Consider the following 21028-nt stretch of genomic DNA (forward strand, 5'->3'; position numbering starts at 1 on the left):
AGCACTCCAAGCTGAGACATGATGATAGGTTTGAGTGCAATGCTTGAGTTTGGACTCTGAAATTTATTCACACTATCAGACAAATGCTTTGCGCCCTAAGTACACAATAAATACAATCACCTTACAGTGCAGCTTTTCACTGCTGGCCACTGCTGTTTCATTCATCCTTTCACATAATTTTGTCTGGAATGCAAAATGAATGTATTATCTGAAATATTTTAATTACGGGTAGAATTTTCCAAGACAAAGAAAAGGAAGTAGGTACGGGTGTGTGCATGGAGTTAAATCTCCTGAAATGGCATCAGGTTGGAATCCCAACATTAACCCATCCTCTCTCAGCTTTCACCTCGGCAGATTTAAAGGCAATTGGAGAACACCTCTATAGCTGTTGGCTAGGGCAGTTAAGTACTGAAAAAGTGTAGAATCCCTACAGTGCAGAAGGCGGCCATTTGGCAATCGAGTTTGCACCGAATCTGCAGCAGAGCATCTTACCCAGGCCCTATCCAACTAAGTCCATTTATTTACCCTATTAATCTCCCTAACCTATACATCTTATGTGCGTCACCTTATCAAACATCTTCCGGAAGTCCAGATATACTACATCTGCAGGATCCCCATTATCCACTTTGCCTGATACATCCTCAAAGAACTCGAGCAAATTAGTCAAACACAATTTGCCTTTCATAAAACCATGCTGATCTGATGGACAGTGTTTGGACTTTCCAAATGTCCTGATATTGCTTCCTTGATAATTGATTCTAATACTTTCCCAACAACAGATGTTAAACTAACGGTCTGTAACTTCCCACATTTTGCCTCCCCTTTTGAATAAGAGCATTACATTAGCATTTTTCCAATCCACTGGAACCTTTCCTGTGTCCGGGGAATTTTGGAATATTATAACCAATGGATCCACTAGCTCTGCCGCCACTTCCTTTAATACCCTAGGATGTAGGCCATCAGGCCCGGGGGACTTAACTGACCTCAATCCCAATAGTTTGCTCAGTACCTTTTGCCTATCAACGTTGATTGTTCTAAGTTCTACTCTTTCTATTACTTCTGACTTGCCCGCTCCTATAGGAATGGTACTAATGTCTTCCACCATGATGTTCTGGAATTAACAGGCAGCAGACAAGCTGTGTGAAACTCACCAGAATCACTGAGGTGAGAGTGCAACAGGGAGAGCTACTTCAATGAAATTGACAGGCTGGGAAGCCTTTGATCAGTGAAACAGAAGAGCTCCAGCCATGGTCAAGAGAGAGGCATGTTGTCCATAATATTTCTTTTCAGAGGCTGCTTTCAATGCAGCACAGTGATGAGCACTGCTGTCTCACAGCACTAGGGACCTAGGTTTGATTCCAGCCTTGGGTGATTGTCTGTGTGGAGTTTGCATGTTTTGTACATGTCTTAATGGGTTTCCTCCAGGTGTTCTGGTTTCCTCTCACACTCCAAGAATGTGCGGATTAGGTTGATGCTAAATTGCTCCTTAAGTTAGAGAGATTAGTTGGGTGAATACACGGAGCTACAGAGATAGAGCCTTGTGGATTGCTCTGTTGGACAGTCTGTGCAAACTTGATTGTCTGAATGGCCTCCTTTTGCACTGTAGGAATTTCATAATTCTATGGTATCCATCACTTTAGGGCAGCATGGTGGGACGGCGATTAGCGCTGCTGCCTCACAGCACCAGAGACCTGGGTTCGATTCCCAGTTCGGGTCACTGTCTGTGCAGAGTCTGCACGTTCTCCTCGTGTCTGCGTGGGTTTCCTCCAGGTGCTCCAGTTTCCTCCCACAGTCCAAAGATATGCAGGCTAGGTGGACTGGCCACACTAAATTGCCCAGTGTCAGGGAGATTAGAAGGGTAAATATGTGGGTTTCCAGGGATAGGGCCTGGGTAAGATTGTTGTCAGTGCAGGGTCCATGAGCTGAATGGCCTCCTTCTGCACGAGGGATTCTATGATTCTGTGATAAGTGATTCACTTCTCGCTGAGTCAATTCACTAGATTAGCATTTGGTTCAACTTCCCTGCTGCCAGCTTCTACCACATCAAGGCAGCAGCTTATGTAGCTCCAACTGTACCTCAGCCAAAGCCCAAGGAGAGCAGCCACTCCAACATTAACAGCACCACCAGTATCAGGACGAAATCCAGGGACAACACCAGTTGCCTACTCCTCAGGCTGTGGAGATGCCGGCATTGGACTGGGGTAAACACAGTAAGAAGTCTCACAACACAGGTTAAAGTCCAGCAGGTTCATTTGGTAGTAAACGCCACTAGCTTTCGGAACGCTGTTTCTTCATCAGGTGAGTGATCTGACCTGACACTCATCTGACGACGGGACAGCGTTCCGAAAGCTAGTGGCGTTTACTACCAAATAAAGCTGCTGGACTTTAACCTGTGTCATGAGACTTCTTACTATGTTTACTCCTCAGGCCACAGAAATCCAGTTCCAAGGAGCCCTGATCCTCAACTCAGGGTCTGATCCTCTCTCTGCCTGTAGACAGTGGATCAGCTTCTTCAAGATGTCTAACCACCAGCATTTCAGGAGAGCGGGGTTTAAACTGATTCAGAGGGGGGGTGGGATCCTGAGTAGTGGGGATGAAAGTGAGGGGGGCATAGATGGGGACTGCAATGCACGGCATCGTGGGGGTGGAGCGGAGCTGGGTTTGAAATGCGTATACTTTAATGCGAGGAGTATTCGCAATAAAGTGGATGAACTTGCAGCGTGGATCAGTACCTGGGACTTTGATGTTGTGGCTATTTCAGAGACATGGATAGAGCAGGGACAGGAATGGTTGTTGCAGGTTCCGGGGTTCAAATGCTTCAGTTGGAGTAGAGAAGGAGGTAGAAGGGGGGGGAGGGGTAGCATTATTAGTCAAGGATTGTATCACAGTGTCAGAGAGGAAGTTTGATAAGGACTTGTCTGTTGAGGTAGTATGGGCTGAGATTAGAAATAGGAGAGGAGAGGTCACCCTGTTGGGAGTCTTTTATAGACCTTCTAAAAGTTCTAGAGAGGTTGAGGAAAGGATTGCGGAGACGATCCTGGACAGGAGTGAAAGTAATATGGTAATTGTTATGAGGGGCTTTAACTTTACTAATATTGATTGGAATAGCTATAGCTCGAGCTCATTAGAGGGGTCAGTTTTTGTACAAAGCGTGCAGGAAGGTTTTTTGACTCAGTATGTAGATAGGCCAACTAGAGGTGAGGCTATATTGGATTTGGTGCTGGGAAATGAGCCAGACCAGGTGCTAGACTTGGAAGTTGGTGTGCATTTTGGTGATAGTGACCACAATTCGGTTACGTTCACCTTAGTGATGGAAAGGGATAGGCCTGAACCTCGGGTCAGTAGTTTTAGCTGGGGGAAGGGTAATTATGAGGCTATTAGGAGAGAATTAGGAAGCATAGGTTGGACTAGGAGACTACAGGGTCTGGGAACGTCCGACATGTGGAGTTTTTTCAAGGAGCAGCTACTGCGAGTCCTTGATATGTATGTCCCTGTCAGGCAAGGAGGAAATGGTCGAGCTAGGGAACCGTGGTGCACTAAAAAAGTTGATTCGCTGGTTAAAAAGAAAAAGGAGGCTTATGTCCGGATGAGACTTGAGGGCTCAAGTAGTGCACTAGAAAGCTTTAGATTGGCTAGGAGGGAGTTAAAGAGTGAGTTAAGAAGGGCTAAAAGAGGACATGAGAAGACTTTGGCTGATAGGATTAAGGAGAATCCTAAGGCGTTCTATAGATATGTTAAGAACAGAAGATTGGTTAGGGCAAGATTAGGGCCAGTTAGAGATAGCAGTGGGAAGTTATGTGTGGAACTGGAAGAGATTGGAGAGGCATTGAAGCAATATTTCTCTTCGGTATTCACGCAGGGGGACATAAATGTAGCTGTGGAGAACACTGGGTTACAGGGTTGTAAACTGGACAGTATTGCAGTTGATAAGGAGGATGTGCTAGATATTCTTGAGGGTTTGAAAATAGATAAGTCCCCTGGGCCGGACAGGATTTACCCTAGGATTCTCTGGGAGGCAAGAGAGGCGATTGCAGAGCCTCTGGCTCTGATCTTCAGGTCGTCGTTGGTCACAGGTTTAGTGCCAGAAGATTGGAGGATAGCGAATGTTGTCCCATTGTTTAAGAAGGGGAACAGAGACTTCCCCGGGAATTATAGACCGGTGAGTCTTACTTCTGTTGTGGGCAAGGTTTTAGAAAAAATTATTAGGGATAGGATTTATAGTTATTTAGAGAGTAATGGATTGATTGGAGATAGTCAGCACGGTTTTGTGGAGGGTAGGTCGTGCCTTAGAGTTTTTTGAGAAAGTGACCAAAGAGGTGGATGGGGGTAAGGCAGTTGACGTGGTATATATGGACTTTAGTAAGGCGTTTGATAAGGTTCACCATGGAAGGCTTCTGCAGAAAATGCAGATGTATGGGATTGAGGGTGATTTAGGTAATTGGATCAGGAATTGGCTAGCAGATAGGAGACAGAGGGTGGTGGTCGATGGTAAGTATTCGTCATGGAGTTCGGTTACAAGTGGTGTGCCTCAGGGATCTGTTTTGGGGCCACTGCTGTTTGTAATTTTTATAAATGATCTGGATGAGGGTATAGTTGGGTGGATTAGTAAATTTGCTGATGACACCAAAGTCGGAGGTGTGGTAGATAGTGAGGAAGGGTGTCGTAGTTTACAGGGAGACTTGGACAAGTTGCAGAGCTGGGCCGAGAGGTGGCGGATGGAGTTTAATGTGGAAAAGTGTGAGGTAATTCACTTTGGCAGGAATAACAGATGTGTAGAGTATAGGGCTAACGGTTGGACTCTGAATAGTGTGGATGAACAGAGGGATCTAGGTGTATGTGTACATAGATCCCTGAAAGTTGGAAATCAAGTAGATAAGGTTGTTAGGAAGGCATACGGTGTCTTGGCATTTATTGGTAGTGGGATTGAATTTAGGAGCCGCAGCGTCATGTTGCAACTGTACAAAACTCTGGTGCGTCCGCACTTGGAGTATTGTGTGCAGTTCTGGTCCCCACATTATAGGAAGGGTGTGGAGGCTTTGGAGGGGGTGCAGAGGAGGTTTACCAGGATGTTGCCTGGTATGGAGGGGAGGTCCTATGAGGAGAGACTGAGGGATTTGAGGTTGTTTTCGTTAGAAAGAAGGCAGCTACGAGGGGACCTTATTGAAACATATAAGATGATTAGAGGTTTAGATAGGGTGGACAGTGATGGCCTTTTTCCTCGGATGGAGAAAGCTAGCACGAGGGGGCATAGCTTTAAATTAAGGGGTGGTAGTTATAGGACGGATGTCAGAGGTAGGTTCTTTACCCAGAGGGTGGTGAGGGATTGGAATGCCCTGCCTGCTGCAGTTGTAAATGCGCCTAGTTTGGGGGCATTTAAGAGATCCGTGGATAGGTTTATGGATGGAAAGGGATTGGTTTAGGTTAGAGGGTCATTGCTTTTTAACTGGTCGGCACAACATTGTGGGCCGAAGGGCCTGTTCTGCGCTGTAATGTTCTATGTTCTATAGGAAAATTGCTGCCGACATCTGCAGCCTTATGGAACAAGTTCCCCTGACAAGTGAATCCAAAGGCCATACACACTACCAATGGCCATCAAAATGACTATCACTAGAGGTTACCTTAAATCTTTGACTTTGACTGACTTTTGTGCGCTCTCTTCTCCTTCAAGGAGAGGGAACAGGGAGTTTTGAGTGTTTTGGAAATGCAGTAAGTGGAGAGGAGGGGAGAAACGATTGTGGACAGTGACTGTGAAGCATGGGCATGAGATAGTAACAAGATGAGCATGAGTGAGTGTACTGGTTGTTCAGTTGGGGATGTGAACGGCCTGCTGAGGAAGGAACGGGCGGAATTGTTATGTGTATTATCCTGAACTGTGCAGGAGAATGCTGGAAAAGTGGGAATGAGAGGCTTGGCACCTTGAATCATCATGCCCTTCAACCTTCACTCACGCCTGAGGTCCTGGATCCTCTCGGTGTACTGTTTTCATATTGATGAGGCCATAGTTCTGCAGCTGATTTCCTCAGCCACTTCCATCATGCCTGGTTAGAGAGGTTGTCCTCATCCTCCATTTCTTGGGAGAGCTCAACTCACTGCAGTCCCTCAGGTTCCACAGCAGAATCTCCAGGTAAGTGTAAGACACCCAGCAAACAGCCTACTCAGGTCACCTTTCCATTCCTGACAACCTCAAAAATACATGTGCAGTTGAGCCATTTAAATTGTTTAATTAGAGTCCTTTCTTTGACACAATCAGTGTGTCATTCCGCCTGATCTCCCTTGGCAGAGGAACCCAGAGGCAGGATGCTAATGGCCTGGTTCAATTACAGAGATTCAATGAAGTCCCTCAAGCAGTTCAACAGGTTCCCAGCCTAGTAATGGACTTGCCTTTTCTAGAGAGTTTAAGTTGAAAATACTACACCCAATGTGTCAACTTGACCCAGTTGGAAGCATTTTCACCTCAGAGTCAGAAGATTGTAAGTGACTGAGGAAGTTAGCAGTAGAACTTTGGTTTCACCAGTGTGGGACTTGAATAAATAATCTAGGCTGACACTTCAGCGGAGTTCAGATGGAGTAGTGCATTACAAGAGACATCATCCATTTGTTCATATTGTCTACTGTAAAGATACTATAGCTGCTGAGTTATGCCAATGTTCTTGTCAACACTGATAGCCATCACCCAGCACCATCAGAAAAGATGAAGTGGTCATTCGTTTTCTGAGGACAAGGTCTTGTTGTGAGTGGATTTACTGCTGTGCTTGTCTATAAGTCAACAGTAGTCACCCGACAGTCATTTTGCAGCTGTGCATTTGTTAACTGGATTAAAGCAGGATATCTGTGAACCTCTCCCCCATCAGGGATGAAGTTTCAGCTTGGAGAGTTGCTGACAAATCAAATGACTAGAAACACTCTAGCCCCAGCAGTAATACCAGGATGGGTGGCCACCACTGGGACTACAGGTTGTCCCTGAAGAAGGGATGTCATGAGGTAAGTTTGGAGTTTTGGTGGCACTAGGCTGATAGACCCCAATGACAGGGCAAAGGTGCTCGGCTCATCAAGGATGGTGGGAGTGAAGATTACTACACTGGGAAAGCCTCTGTTGGGCAAAGAGTGCTCGGACAGGAGATACACGTAACCACACATCCCCAAACTGGCTTTACTTGACAACCTGAGTCATTAGGCTTTACCTGACAACCACACTCGGCCATGGCAACCACCACCATGGATAAAATTCCAGAAGTGACAGGTGGCTTGCCTCTGGCTGCTGTACTGAGCACTGGAGCCTAACCTCAACTGTGGAGCTAGTGGTGGTGACACCTCCACTGTTGAGCTGCATCCCATCTGAGTCCAACCTGGTCACCCGAGCAGAATGACCTGGGCTCCCAAGTCAACCAACTTCCTCAACCTGCTGTCTTTGCTTCCTGAACAAGGCCCATGAGCTGGAATTGTTAAGATGGTGAGTACTTAAAATAATAACATTTTTACAAAACACAGATTTCTATATTAATAGAATGCATTGTATGTTGACCTATAAAATGTGAACTTTAATAATTATATACTCAATGTTACGATGCTGTTTGACTGCTGTTTTGTTTTTGTTGGTGCTGGGGCCACATTAATTTTCAAGTGTTAAAATGGTATATTGAATTCTGTTTGATAAGCACTGCTTTAGGCAACCATAATATAAAGCAAAACTAATGGCATGCTTCATTTCCAACCTTCACTGGCTGTGAACCCAAAGGTATCTTTCCGTTTTGATTGAAGATCATTGCACCAATGGGGCAACATGAAATTCAAATATGACAAACAGAGAACTAGCCATGAATAGGACTGAACTGCCTGGTTTTCAATGACTGTGGCATTCAATGGCCCAAAGAATGTGGCTTGGTTACTGGAGACTTAAACTTTAAGAGGCTTTATTAACAATGAGTGTTTGAGCTCTAATATGTTTGATTGTACCGTAAGTCATTCAAATGCCATCTGACACTGGATGCAATTTGCCTGTGTGGAGACTTGAATGTATTGCATGTCATTAAGCAAAGAAATTTATATGAAAAAGAACAAGCCTACAATTAGTAAGAGGTAGGAAAATAAAAGTCCAAATTAATACAAAATTACCTCTTCAAATATTAAACCTGAAGCAAATGTGAGGGTACAGCCACTCTATTTCATGTTATACAGATTAGAAGACAAGTGGAAAAAAACTCAATCAGGCTGGGCTGTCAGTTTTATTAAGACTTTCTTACAGCACAGTTACTTTATACTTTGAATTTGATTCTTCTCATCTCATGAGGGTGTCTTGACTTGATAAAAATGGCAAAAAATATTGCAAAGAAAGTAGTAAGGATTAATTACTATTATCTCGATAAAAGTGGCACTTTTGTAGTGCATGGAATCAGCAGGGGATTGTAGGAAGAAAAATCAATGAAATGAGCTGACAGTAAATACCCAATAAAGGGCTATTGCACATTTGTAGCCAATCCTAAATTCTAAGCCTTGTTTCTCAACTTGCTGACGATTCGCATCTGTGAAAACATATCATTTTGGTCTGTAATTATGAGTAAAACCTAGTCACTGATAGAATGAAACTAAGCAATTTCTCCTCTGTTATAAGGAGCAAGATTCTGCATGTTCTGGAGAATCCTCAATCAAGAATGACTGGAATGACCACTAAAAACTATCCAGAACACTTATTTCCAGCCAGGTTTTTGTCCATTAATTCCAAGGCATTTAACCTTCATCCGAATTGACATGCACAAACAATGCAAGTAAACAAGATGAAAAGATGGAGAAATGTATAGATGGTTTAGAGTATAGATGGTTTAGAGTAGGCACCACACAGGCAGCTATGATGACTCCTGATACTTGGCAGCTATTTCTTGAGCAGAATGCAGACTTCATTATATTCTCATTGGTGAACAGTTATTAATGGTCGTGGTTTTGTTTGGAGCCTGATTAATAGTGCTGTCCACTGGATATCACTATGGTCTCAGGCTGTTTATGGGGGGGGGGGTGCGGTGTGTGGTGGTGGTGGTGGAATCATATTGCAAGTGTGTTCCATTCATGGTTCCGTGATGCATACTGAGTGAGAGTAAGTGTTAGAGTGCATGAACCTCTAAAAGTAAATGATCCGTGCTGTGAAGTTGTGAGAGTATCTGAACATGTAGTCAGGATAATCCAACACAAAAAAGTTATACTGTCCTTGCATAAACCTTGGTCTTGTTTCATCTAGAATAAACACATGGTTTTGTTTTCCTTAAATTGTGAATATCAGAAATTCTGTCAAAAGTTCATTTAACCCTTACTAAACTTATAAGTTGCTTAAAGGCCTTGGTCATTGGGTTCTTTTTGCTACAGAAAAGGATAGATTTTGGAGAGATGTGATCAATGTTTGTAAATAATGAAAGTATTAAACTCTGTTCAAGTCATATAAATTTGAGAGAACCAGGGAACATGTGTACAAGCTGCATTAATATACAGCAAGATTAGACACCTGGAAGTTCTTTTTCACAGAGGGTCTTTGGTCTTTGGAACAAGTTCTCAGTTTGTGCAGCAAGTGCAGTTTTACAGTGCACTTACATGTGTGTTGGGCAAGTTGTGGTTGATACCACAAAGTGTAGGATTATAGGCAAGGCATCAGATGATTGTGGTTACTGGAAATTGTTTTAAAGGACTTTCAGGGGTCAGAGAGGAATTTACTCGATGCATTTTTCAGAATTGCCAAAACATTTTCCTCTGCAATTTTGCCTCTCCCAATAGATAATGTGGTTCTAAGTGGATGAAGAGCAATGAGAGTTGCGCTATATCTCGTATGACCAGCTAGGATATTCATTCTCCTATAAATGGCTCCAGTTATAAATATCATTATAACTCAACTCCCTGAAACATAGAATACCTACAGTACAGGAGGCCATTCAGCCCATCTAGCCTGTACTGACAACAATCCCACCTAGGCCCTATCCCCGTAACCCTACTAAACTCCCTGACATCCCCCGAACATTAAGGCCATTCAACCTAATCCACACATTTTTGGACTGTGGGGTGAAATTGGAGCACCCAGAGGAACCCATGCATTCATGGGGAAAATGTGCAAACGCCATAAAAAGTCACCCAAGCTGGGAATCAATCCCAGGTCCCTGGCGCTGTGAGGCAGCAATGCTAACCATTGTGTTGCCCCAAAGGATATGTGAGTCATTGAAAATATTTTCTTTTTGAATAGATTAAAACCACTCTAAGAAGCCAGAGAATTCTGTCAAAGGGTTGCCATTTGAAAAATGAAATTTTTCTTTTCAGAATCTTAATCCCACAAAATTGAGTCTTTTGCTACAGTTTTACCCAATTTAAATTTGCACTCTTTAGAACCTGTAAGCAAAAACAGAGACTGCAAAACAAACAGAAACTATTCCCAGCAGTACATTGGAGGTGTTGCAGTGTAGTAGGTGACATCCCAGCCTCTGAGCCAGATCTTCTAGATTCAGTCCCATCACAGGACTTGATGGTCAAGGAAGGTGAATTCATAGTGTGACCAAACAAGTGTATCAATCTGCAAAATCATGCCAATGGTAGGTGGTAAGAGTGAGAAATATTCCTAGTTAGCCAAGCTTGATGCAGAGTGGCACCCCTCAATTTATGAGCCTCTGGCAATAGGCTACTGGCCTCTTCCAGCAAATAAAAGCACAATGGCAACAGATAAGTCTGCTTTGTGCACGACTAGGTGCAGAAAGTGAAACGACAATCCCAGCAATACCAGTAAGAGTTAACAAATCTCCCTGAATCCAAAATATAGCTAGCTCATTTTTACTCACTGCAAATGTGCTTACTGTACAGGACTCTTATTAAAATGCTTAAAATAATACAAACAGAACTAAACTAGAGTCCACAAAAACTAACACAAACAGAAGAAACACCATAGCAAATAACATGGGAACATCCTAATAGGAAGACAGGGAGAGGAGTAGGCTATTTACTTCCTCAAGCCTGGTCAGTAATTGAGTCAGATCATGTCTGATCTGTATCTCAACTTCATCTACCTACCCTTGATCCCTATCCCTCAGTAACTTTACCTAACAAAATCCATCAATGACAACATTCACCAAAAACAAATTCATGGCATTCAACCATTTCCAAACTACTGGCTACAGTACAGCAGCCAGAAACAGTAGATGTCTTGTAAAAGGGATAATTCAGTGATTCCATTATCTCAGTGGAGAAGATATACTCACAATAACTATGTGTTGGAGAATTTTGTAACCCTGTCTCTGACTGCTGCTACTTTGCGTCTTCCTGACTGCTCAACCTCCCACCCAATTTTGTACCATCTTCAAATTTGGAGGTAATACATTTAGTTCCCTCACCCAAATCATTAATACAATGTGAACAGTTGAGGTCCTAGCATAGATCCCTGTGGTACCCCTCTAGTCACTGCCTGCCAATCAGAAAAAGACCCATTTATGCCAACTCTTTGCTTCCTATCTGCTATTTTCTATCCATCTCAAGACATTACCTGCAATCCCATGCAGGTCATGTTATATGAGACCTTGTTGAAAGCTTTCTGAAACTTTAAATAAACCACACCCACTGCTCCTCCTACTAGTTGTATTCTCAAAGAATTCCACTAGATTTGTCAAGCATAATTTCTCCTATGTAAATCCATGCTGACTTTGCCTGATCATTCCACTGCTTTCCAAATGCTGAGTTATGAAATCCTTGATAATGGACTCTAGCAACTTCCCCAGTACTGACGTTAGGCTCACTGGTCTATAGTTCCCTGTTTTCACTCTACCTCCCTTTTTGAATAGTGGCCTCACATTAGCTACCTCCCCATCTGTAGGGGAGTCCGCAGAATTTTGGAAAATAACCACCAATGGATCTACTATGTCCATGCCCACTTCCAGTGCAAATCATGAAACCTTGCCGTTAAAGGTAAAATTCACATATCCAGTAATTTCCATTAAATCATGTAAAAGTGCTTGATTTTCTGATTTAACCAGCAACTGGACAACAGTTGTCTGTAAATCTCCAATCCACAAAATTCAAACAGGAAAATTTATCAAAGAAGTTTCAGATAGACTTGAGAGCTGACTAGACTTCATGGATTTAGGCTTTGGAGCCACCTGTGGGTCCTGAGGCAGCAGTCTGGGAGCTTCCTTTGGGAGGATCAGAGTACATTCCAAGAAATGTAAATTGTAAATGGGGTTGAAACTGAATGGAGTTTTCACTGTCTATACTTTGTAATATTGTGACCGTTTCCAAATCCTTTACTAACCAGAGTGAAACAATTAATGTTAATAATGAATAAATTACACGACTGATGAAAAAAGTAAACATTATTGTTTCTTTTAAGTTGCATTAGCAAACAGATCTGGTGCAAGAGGTTAGTTTACTGTTCCATTAAATATTGAAAGTGGCACCAAGATAATCTTGGATACATGCAGAAGACCTAAGTAAAATGTCAATGTACACTCATTAAAAATAACCAGGATATTTATTAAATTGTTGAACAAAACCCTTAACAGTTCAATTCAGCTTAGTCAGCCCAATGGCTTTTCTGATTATTTAAGCTACTCTTCCATTACTATGGTGACATGGAATATTCCATAATTTTCTTATTATAGCTCCAATTGTTTGAAATGAAGTTAGGTGTCCTTTAGATCCTCTTATCAGGCTTGTGGGGATCTTGTGACGCAGTGGGCAACACCATTCCCTCTGAACCAGGAGCTCCAGGTTCATGTCCTACTCCAGGAATCGATGGCCAAGGAAGGTGACTTCACAATATGGCCAAACTGATGGAGTATCAACTTATAAAACCTTCCATCACACACTAATGACAGGCAATAAGAGTGGAAGAGATTCCTGGTCAACTGTGTGATGGAAAGAACTGGGAGCCTCTACCATCATTATCCATAGCGCCTGCCCAGAATATGCATTTAAATCCACTTAGACTCCATGAAAAGGTCCTGTTGGTTTAGTTGGCTGCAAGCTCAGTGTGGATTAAATTGCTGCTAAGTAGCACAGGGCTTGCTCCCCATTCCGGCTGGGATGGATTCAAGAACTGTCTCATTGTCCTATCCATGTTGGGGGTTGTGTTGCTGTGGTATGCACCTGCCTGTGAGTGGAGAACTCAAGAAGATCTGTCTTTTGTTTATTTACAGTAAGTGACCTTGCAGCATATTGCTCTAGGCAAAGTCATCAAGACTGGTCGATTTTTTTTGTTGTGACATGTTTAAAATGTCTGAAAGAAACAATACTAGTGATACTATTTTTACCTCAGTGGACAGAATCACAGCCAGATAACTTCTTACAATGTATTCATACAAGTTTAGTATGGATACAAAGAAATTTCATTTCCTACTGAAGGATTACTGAAATGTAGAATTTGGTGCCAGGGTCTGATCTGATGCCAGAGCAAAGTGTAATACCCTGAGGGTGACAGTCTCATTGCATTATATGAGTGACATTCAATTTGCAGCACACAAGGTCAATTTAAGCATGAAGCCGAAACAGTCTTGAACTATTGTTAAATGTGGAGTGCGAACATATTATTAGTGAGTTAAGCACCATTAAATGGCTTGGGCTTTTTTAAGCAGTGCATGGATTCCTAAATGGCTGCTAGGATGCCACACAGCCTTATTAGCATCTAATTACTTTGCTGATCATCCAAATTACTGTTTGTAAATTTTTAAACTTGTGTTAACATGTAATTAATCTTATTAGCATTCTATTTATTTGTGTTAAATTGTAAACATGCGTAAATTTGTAAAGTGGAACTACTTCACTTCACGTTTCCTGTATGGAGACAATGGGCGGTATTTTACCATTTTTTGTCTAAGGGCCCGATTTTACCACTTTCACTCTAAGTGCTGAATCTGTGCACAGTTAAGATCCAACTTGGAAACCTGCTTTCAAGTGCTCCCATACACACACAGCCTAAAAAAAACATGGGTCTGAATCGTGCTGTGGGCGGGGTTAGTGCACCTGAAACAATCGGAACTCTGAACTCCAGGTGTGCGGTGAGGGAAAAAAAATTGAAAATCGCACCCCTGACACATCGCTCCCAGGCTGCAAAATGGCCTGGGAGCAATGGCCCCCACAGACACCACCCCCATCTCTACAACATAACTTTCCCCACAATCCACTCACACCCCGCGCTACTCCAATTGCGACCCCCCAACGGATTGCCCACAGAGTGGCAGGTCCCCCGTGCCTTTGCCCATCTCCAATGCACCAGAGATCCATCTGGCCACCCTCCCAGCATATTTCACATACTCACAACTGAGTACTTTGACAGTTTCACTAATTAAATGCACGTGCACTATTATAGTTGTGGAATCCCTTCTCTCTGCAGCCTGTACTTGCAAAATCCACTGAGGTATATATCCAGGCCTTTACTGAAGTTGTGCAATGAAACATATAGCTGCGTGTACAAATAACTGTTGCTTGATTCAACAACCTTTGCAATTGTGTTTAGCAAAAGTCAACTTGCAGTAAATTCTAAGAGTTGCATTTCCAAGTTTAGAAGATAATTTAGGAAATGGTAATAAGATAATTTATACTTCTGCTTAACTTGCTAGTGTAAGGGAAAAAACCCAACATTCATGGCAAGTGAAATATAATCAAAGTAGCATTTATAACAGGAATGATTAGAATTAAAACTGATGGGATAGATTAACCACCCCCCCTCCCACCCCCCCCACAAGTACCAGAGAATGACTGGGCCTTCTGCCCACCTCCTCCAGAACGATTGGGCCTCCCCCACCCCTACTGCCCGACCAGACAATGATCTGGCCTCCTACCTCTTTGCTCCCCCTCCCCCCACCACCACCAGAAATACTGATCTGCCTCCCCCCGCAACCAGAGATGCATCTGATCCACCTCTCCCCTCAACCCTTCTACCAGAGATACAACTGACCCACCTCCTCCTTCCTCCCCCCCCACTAGAGAATGATCTAGCCAGCCTCTCTCCCTCCCTCACCACCAATCTGAGTTAGAGAGCTGTTCAAAGGTCTGAACTTACCTCCTCAGAAGCTGGGGCGCTCAAAACAGACCTTTGCTAAGCAGGTCTGTTTTGTGCCGAATCTGGACGAACGAATGTGGTGGTAAAGGGGAAATGCTGGTAAAGTTCAGTGGGCAGCCCATTAATTCAATTTAGATGCATGCAAATGTATTTAAATCGCCAATGCGCCTGTTTCAGGCACAAATTGGATTGCAGCCATTTTTGGGCCTTAGTAAAGCAGGCACCTGCACAGACGCCAAAAATGGACACGATGCAATGGTAAAATTGGGCCTTAAGTGTTGGGCAGGTGTGGAACTGAATTTTTTGGGCGCATTTTCAGGCCCCCACCGCACTGCCCTTTGCTGGAGCCTGTGGGCAGGGCTTAGCGCACAAAAGCCAGCAGCTTTAAATCAGAGCCTCCAACTGCCATGTGCAAAAAATAAATTAATTAATGCAGCTCCCCTGCCAGATCACTCCCAGGCCGGATAATGCCTCCCCTGACCCCACAGGCATTGGAACCCCCCCTCCCCCACAAACATTATTGATCCCCTTATTTCCTCCCCCCCACCACCCAGACCGATCATGGCCTCACCACCCAAAACAATAATTTCAACCCCCCACCCCGACTGCAGACAGTGACAGCAACCTGTTCCTCTCCCCTGCTGATCGCGGGCAGAATGGCAGTGACCCCTCCCCCCCATTCCCTCATCTCAGACCCACCTGCACATGGCCTCCATCTACCCCCGGCTCCAATGACTGTCCAACACCTCCCTCTCTCTTCCCCACCCCCAATCATCATAGAAGCACAGAAAACCCAACACCCCATCATCACACCTGCAAGTTTTCACTTGCCTTCCCCTCAATGGTAACACGCAAACTATATGTGACTTGCTGGAATGCTCTCCCAAACTGCCTGCAGCTGATCTGCCCTAACAAGGAGCAGCTCCATAAAAACCCCAAGGATGGGCAGACAGGCAGGCAGCCCCAGAATTCTGGAATCAGACCTGACCAGGTTGCTGGAAGCTGTGGTAGCAAAGCGGGGCACTCTCTTCCCGCCAGCAGGTGTTGTCTAAAGCTAAGTGATGGGAAAGCAGCCTGGGAGGCAGTGGCCACCTTCGTTATCGTCATGGCACCGGCCAAAAGGACAGGGAAGCAGTGCTGAAAAAAGGTCAATGACCTCATCCTTACAGCAAGGGCGAGTGTTTAACCCCATCAAGCATCTTTCCCCCAAATCAGCACAGATCCCCCCCCCCCACCACAGCACCCTGCATGCTTGCAGCCCCTGACCTCCAATTCCTCCTTTCTACCCCCCAAAAGTATCACAGCGCTTGCCCTCTGAGGGTCACCAGGAGTCATACCATCAATTTTTTCATGGCTCATTTTGTCCTTCAGGAGAAGGATGCTCATAACTGCCGAGAGAGGACAAAGGCAGAGGGTGGTGAGCCTGGCCGCTGCGTCCTCATCCCCTTTGAGGATCACACGCTGGAGCTGCAGGGAGAGGAGGATATCCAGACCATTGATGACAGCATAGTCGGGCTGGAGTCGAGAAGTGAGCACCAATTAATCCTCCACTCAATTTGAGTCAATTACTAATTGGAAATACGTTTAAGATGCAAGGGACAAGGCTTGAAGGAGATGTATGAGGCTTTTTTTTTACATAGAGGGTAGTGGGTGCCTGGAACTCACTGCCCGGGTGGTAGTGGAAGCAGATACGATATTGACTTTTAAGGAGCGTCCTGACAAATACATGAAATGGGATGGGAATAGAGGGGTCTGGTCCCGGGAAGGGTCAGGGGTTTTAATTCAGATGGGCAGCAGCGTCATTGCAAGTTTGGAGGGTTGAAGGCCTGCTCCTGCGCTTTAACGTTCTTTGTGCTTTGTTCAATGGAATAATGTCAAGCAAGTTTCTTGCACCCAGATTTCTCTCCCTCCCTTGCATTTAACCTTGTGTCCTGTGTTACAGGAAGGGACCAGGGTGCTCCGGGGCCATTCGGCTTCACAGTCCATGCCCATCCAGCACCTGACAGCTCCGAAGACTCCTCAGAGGAAGCAGATGAAAGGACCTCCGAGGGCAGCACTTTTTTGGTATTAGCTTCCATCTCACAACTCACCGTCGTAGAGATCCTCACACTGGTGGGTCCAGTTAGTGGTGAAGCATCTGGGTTACTCTGGTGAGCACGATACATCTGATGTACCTCAGGTAGAAGAGGGAATGTCTATGCCTCTGGTATGGGAGGGGCCTGCGGAGATGAGGATTTAGCTGGCACCTACTGGGCCTCTGAGGTCACTTCTCCCTCAGCTGCCAGAGATGCAGCAACAGAGTTGGGAATTGCAAGAGGGGCTGACAGCAATGCTGGACTGACTGTGAGGCTGTTGGAAGAAGTGCAAGCAGACCAGCTATTGCCTGTGTTGCATGGTTTCCAGGCCAACACGGCAAGGGTGGCACAACAGTGAAAAGCCAGAGGAAGGGAATCCTCACCATGAATGGCAGGCTCCAAGCGATGGCTTAGTCACAGCAGGCTCAGAGGACGATGGCTGAGTCACAGTGGGCCACAGCTGTGGGACTCAACAGGTTTCTCGAGATTTTGCAGCCCATGGCTGAGAGGCTCTAGAGCTTGCAAGAGACCTAGCGGGACAGCGCTGAGATACAGTGAGCTATGGCAGCAGCCCTTGAGAATGTGGCCCTGTTGCAGAGGGTCATTGCTGAGGCATTGCAGAGCATGGCACAGTATCAGAGGGCACTTGCTGCCACCATTGACAGGTAGCCACCTGATTCAGGTGGCCATCACAGAGGGCTTGACCATCATGGTTAGAACGTAGGCGGTTCTCCAAGACAGGCAGGGCCAGGTGACGTTGAAGCTTCTGGAGCTCATTGCAGAAGCACCCCTCCAATGGAGTGATCCAGGAGCCCACAGGAACCCCAAGGGAGGAGGAAGGGTTCGAGCTCATGCCGAGGCCTTCCAGCCAGGAGACTGTGGCTGTGGTTATACTTTCTGACTCCAGAGGCAGCAGGATGAAGAGAGTGTCATGGATACATTCCAGATGCCTGGAAGCCGGCCAGGTCTCAAGGTCCAGGCCCTCCAGAGGACGCCTGCCAATGTAATCACAAGCCATGGGACGTGGTAGGAAGCTGGCCCCTTCCTCCTCCGATGTACATTTTTGGGGGACATTAAGATGCAGTGGTCGGCCACGTAAAGTTAAGGAATTGTAGCAGCACTAAGATGGCATGAGTGAAGGATAGCACTAATTATAGATATTTAAGCACTTTAATGTTTCCTGTTCACATGTTTCCATGTTAGCACTTATCAATTAGACACTTGTTGTCAGCAATAAATGTTTCATCACCACCCACCGTGACTAATTTGTCTCAGATTTGCATCCAACAGGAATGATCTTACCCTGGCAGTCACTGGAGGCGACTTCATATTGATGTCAGTGGGAGAGGCCTCTCAAGAGAAAATGAAGACATGGCATCCCCAGAGCCCACAAGAGAATCCCTCCCCTCCCCCACCCACCTCCCCTGCCCTGATGCCCTGGGGGTTTACTGATCCCTTACCCACTACACAGTTGTGGGCCTGATGCCAACATGCATGTGGAGCTCAGGTAGGAGTCAGACTAGTTCGCATCAGAGCATCATCATGATGGTGCTTAGCGAGTCATCACCCTCCTGCCTGCCAAAGAAACTTGCTAATACAGCATGCCCAGGCCCACAACTCTAGTGTTACAATGTTGCAGGAGATGGTTGGACATGGGGTTGGGGGGGGGCAGTTTGGGATGGAACCCACATGCAGCAACATAGACCTCCCTTGATGCCATTACATGCCTGATCCTCATTGCCAGTCCTCCAGCACCTGGGTGGTGTTACTCGGCATTGTCCGCCTCTTCTTCCTCCTCCTACTCCTGCCGGGTGGCCTGCTTCCCATGGTCCTAATCCACATTGTCCCCCCACCAACAGCCACGCTAGCAATACAGCCCTCCAGTCCCCTCCCACAGCCCCCCAACAATATAACCCCCTCATCCCCCACAGCTCCCCAGCAACACAGCATCCCACACCCCCCCCCCCACCCCCCATAACTAACCCTCACTGATGGAGTGCCAGAAGCTGACTTTTGAAGAGGAGATGTTTAGCAGACTGATCCTACTAGGGCAAACACAGTGGTAAAGGCCAGCGGCCTCATGAATTGGGGTGTGCGGCTCGCAAATTGCATTGAGATTAATGCAAAAATATTTAAATTGACATCACGCCTGTTTTAGGTCGGCTCCCAAGCATGCTGATTTTTTTTTCCTTTGTAAAGTGGGAACTGGTGCGAAAACGGATGCAGATCAGGCTAATCGCTTCATAACCCCACCTTACCATTTTGTCGCAACCGAAAATGGGCACAACGTGGTGGTAATATTCCGTCCAATAGCTCCATAACTTGAGCCCAGAATGTCATACCATTTCCAGACACAAGAATTGTATTTAAATATAGATAGCAGATTTTGTTCATGACCCAACAAAAATTACTGTTGAGCTCTTAATTTTTGGGTCTACCTTCATGATTCCTGGGTGATTCAATCTTTCATATTGTTCTTTGTTCCTGTTTGAAGCAATTACCTTCAATTCTGCGATTATTCTGAATGACAGGATGAAGATCAATAACTTGGCCACACCAGGTTCAGTCAAAGCGTGCTTCTGATTTTATGATAAAGCTACAGTTGGTACTTTCTAGGATTAAGCAAGTGATCATAAAAATGGACTTGTTAAGAATTTTGGTTTAATTCTGCTCAAAGTTAACCATAAAATTAACTGTCACAAATGATCATGATCATTACTTTTGACCATTTAAGTTAAACAATAACAGTCCACAATTAATCCCAAGGCTGATCTCACTCCAATATTGTGCAGATCTACTTATCATATCCACTGAGCAAGAATTACAGACAGATAAAAACATGGCACTGCCTCATATTGTCCATATTGTTATTTCAATGCAATCTCAAAGTCCTTCAAATTATTTGCTTTTCAGTCGGTTGCAGATTGGCAGATCTGACTGCCAGCCCACTGAATTTAATGTTAGATTCAAATATGGAAAACAGGCGAAAACTAAATAGGAACAATGAAAACTTGTTTTAATTCCAAGTTTTGCAATATCATATTTTGGCTGTTTTCGTTGGGAAAAACATTATGTAGGGAAACACCTTAAAATGGAGCTCAATAAAGTCCATTCGTAGGTTAATTTGATCAAACTGTCTGTATTATTTTATATTTATACACTGATTCAGTATTATGCTTGTCCACAGCTGATACGGCACTGCTGTAAAATGGCTTTAAGCAAAACACTCCCTGGATTAGTACTCTAATCACTGATTATTCCTTATTAAGATTTGAGTCTCAGATTTGAAACAGGCAACAAAATAAATCTTTTGGTTAATGACAGCGCCTAATGTTTTATATAAAACTTTTTCGAAGCCGTTACACTGTTGCTGCGCCTCAGCCGAGAAAATTTGACTTTGATTTGATTTATTGTCACATATAATAATAGACAATGAAAAGTATTGTTTCTTGCGCTCTATACAGACAAAGCGTATTTTACACAGAAAAGGAGAGAGACTGCAGAATGTAGTGTTACAATCATCGCTAGCATGTAGGCAAAGATCAACTTAATACGAGGTAGGTCCATTCAAAAATCTGATGGCAACAGGGAAGAAGCTGTTTATGTCCTCATAGTTTTGTATCTTTATCCCGATGGAACAAAGTGGAAGGGAATATGTCCAGGGTGTGTGGGGTCCTTAGTTATGCTGGCTGCTTTGCCAAGGAAGCAGGAAGTGTAGACAGTGTCAATGGATGAGAGGCCGGTTTCAGTGATGGACTGGGTTCATTCACAACCCTTTATAGTTTCTTGTAGTCTTGAACAGAGCAGGAGCCATATCAAGCTGTGATACAACCAGAAAGAATGCTTTCTATGGTGCATCTGTAAAAGTTGGTGAGAGACATGCCAAATTTCCTTAGTCTTCTGAGAAAGTAGGAGGTATTGGTGGGCTTTCTTAACTATAGTGTCA

General features: G+C 44.5%; 1 protein-coding gene across 1 annotated transcript in view; it reads right to left on the reverse strand.

The window, feature by feature from the left end:
- LOC145342123 (connector enhancer of kinase suppressor of ras 2) overlaps nt 1-21028 on the reverse strand; it is a 711051-nt gene that overhangs the window by 390426 nt on the left and 299597 nt on the right. The gene's annotated exons all lie outside the window — the stretch shown is intronic.

The sequence above is a fragment of the Carcharhinus amblyrhynchos genome, chromosome 4 (genome assembly GCF_965287045.1).
Source record: "Carcharhinus amblyrhynchos chromosome 4, sCarAmb.v2.hapA, whole genome shotgun sequence".
Lineage (NCBI taxonomy): Eukaryota > Metazoa > Chordata > Chondrichthyes > Carcharhiniformes > Carcharhinidae > Carcharhinus > Carcharhinus amblyrhynchos.